Source organism: Oratosquilla oratoria, chromosome 11 (genome assembly GCF_046742065.1).
Source record: "Oratosquilla oratoria isolate Oo_2021 chromosome 11, ASM4674206v1, whole genome shotgun sequence".
Classification (NCBI taxonomy): Eukaryota; Metazoa; Arthropoda; class Malacostraca; order Stomatopoda; family Squillidae; genus Oratosquilla; species Oratosquilla oratoria.
This window is the reverse complement of record NC_134787.1, coordinates 31,018,819-31,021,318: the sequence shown is the minus strand read 5'-3', so window position 1 is coordinate 31,021,318 and position 2,500 is coordinate 31,018,819. Positions and strand designations below refer to the sequence as shown.

The window sequence follows — 2,500 nt, the reverse complement described above, 5'->3', positions numbered from 1 at the left end:
GACCTCCGCCACAAGTAGCGACGCTCTAACCCGCTACTTGCGAAATACAACTACACCACCACTCACTCCCTACAACTCCCTGCAGGCACTTGTGCACAAACTTCATCACGTTAGACGAATCTGTCATTTCAGTCTCTTCTCGTTCCGAGCAATGTTAACTCCCATCTCGACCCCTTGTCCCCCCTTTTGCTCCCCCTCCCCCACCCATCATCCTTGCTGTTACCCCTTTCCCTTCCCCTTTTCCCCTCACTCTCTCCCCCCCCCAACTTCCCACACCCATTTCTCTCCGTGTCTACCCCCCCTGCTATCCCTTTGACCACCTCTATTACTCACCCACTCCCTCCATTCCCGTCAAAACCATTTCTCCCCTCCCCTACCATTCCTTCTCCCTCATTCCATGGCTTACCTACTTCCCTTTCCGGCCATTTCCTCTCTTACCTCAATCCTAACCTTTCCCTCCCTACTACCCTCCTTCTCTCTTTTTCCTCTCTTGTCCTCCCTCCTTCCTCTCTTTTCTCCTTTTTTCTCTCTCCCTTTCTGTGTCTTTCCCTTCCTTCCTCTCTTCCTCTCCCTTTTTTCCCTTTTCTTCACGCCTTTCTTCTTTTCTTCCATTCTGATCTCCCTCCTCCACCTACTAACTCTCCTCTTTCTCCTTTCTCTCTTCTCCCTCCTTTTCTCTTCCTTATTCCATCCCTTTCTCTCCCCCTCTCTCCTCTCTTCACTCTCCTCTCTCCTCTCTCTCTCCTCTCACGCCTCTTCTCCCTCCCTGCTGTTCTCATTTCCCTCCCACCCTTTCTCCTCCCCTCCCTCCCTCCCTCCACATCGACTCCACTTCGACTGCAGCAGCGGCAGCAGGAGCAGAAGTCTCCCCTTCACTTCTGGACTCACGCTGGTTCTTTGGCGCTTCCGAAGGGAGTTCCCTCAACGAGGTCTGATTTCTTCCTCTTTTGCAATTCTTTCAATTCCCCCGTCTGGTTTTTCGTTCTGTATGATTTTTTTTTACATATATTTTTCGTTTATTTTGTTTGTTTTCTTTCCTCTTCTGCCGAGTTTCCTGTCGATTTAACCCTTCGTTTGTTCGAGTTCTTTGAATTCTGTTTGCGTTTTTCCCTTTTTTTTTATTTTTTCTTTGAAGCAGGTACGAGCGAGTGCTCGAGTGCAGGGCTGTATACTTGTGTGTGTGTGTGTGTGTGTATAAGCGCACGCGCGCGTATGTGTGTGTGTGTGTGTGTGTGTGTGTGTGTGTGTGTGTGTGTGTGTGTGTGTGTGTGTGTGTGTGTGTGTGTGTGTGTGTGTGTGTGTGCGCGTGTGCGTATGCGTGTTGCGTATACGTGTACATATAACTGCCGGGTCAGCAGCAAAGGCTGTCGTTATTGGTTATTCTTTTATTTATTTATTTGATTTTCTCCTTTTGATTTCAGTTTCATTCGTTCCTTCATGAACTGCAAAAGATTTTGGTGTTTCTGTAGTGAGACCTTGGCCATTTGCACACGCTCTTTCATCAATTCGTTATATTTTCTTCAAAGACTGGTAACCTTCTCCCGCTCTTCGCAAAATTTTGGATACAAAGCATTCATAAAGCCTTTGGCACTTGGGATCTTGTATTTCGCTTAGTTCTCATTACTCCTTCCCTCCTTCCCTCCTTCCCTCCTTCTCTCCTTCCCTCCTTCTCTCCTTCCCTCCTTCTCTCCTTCTCTCCTTCCCTCCTTCCCTCCTTCCCTCCCTTCCTTCCCTCCTTCCCTCCTTCCCTCCTTCCCTTCTTCCCTCCTTCTCTCTTTCCCTCCTTCCCTCCTTCCCTCCTTCCCTCCTTCCCTCCCTTCCTTCCCTCCTTCCCTCCTTCCCTCCTTCCCTCCTTCTCTCTTTCCCTCCTTCCCTGCTTCCCTCCTTCCCTCCTTCCCTCCTTCCCCCTTCCCTCCTTCCCTCCTTCTCTCCTTCTCTCCTTCCCTCCTTCTCTCCTTCCCTCCTTCCCTCTTTCCCTCCTTCCTTCCCTTTTTTCCTCCTTCCCTCCTTCCTTCCCTCCGTCCTCTCCTCTCTCCTCCCTTCCCTCCTTCCTCCCATCCTTCCTTCCTTCTTCCCATCCTTCCTTCCTTCCTTCCTTCCTTCCTTCTCTCCTTCCTTCCTTCCTTCCTTCCTTCCTTCCTTCCTTCATTCATTCATTCATTCATTCATTCATTCATTCATTCATTCCTACCTTCCTTCCTTTCTTTCTTTCTTCCTCCCTTCCTTCCTTCCTTCCTTCCTTTCTTCTTTCCTTCTATCCTACCTTCCTTCCTGCCTCCTTCCTTCTTTCCCTCCATCCATACTTCCTTCTCTCGTACTTTGCTTTATTCATTCATTCATCCATTCATTCCCTCACTCCTTCCGTTCATACTCTCTTCCTTCTTTCCTTCCTTGCTCCTTTTTCCCCCACTTTCCTATTTTCTTTTCTCAGCCCCAATTCTTATTTCATTTCTTCTTCTTTTCTTCCAGTTTTTCTTCCACCTGTCCTCTCTTCTGCCTT

General features: G+C 48.6%; 1 protein-coding gene across 6 annotated transcripts in view; it reads left to right on the top strand.

Moving 5' to 3' along the window:
• The window catches only part of LOC143029713 (latrophilin Cirl-like), a 1,085,987-nt gene that overhangs the window by 961,486 nt on the left and 122,001 nt on the right, over window positions 1-2,500 (top strand). The window lies entirely within an intron of this gene.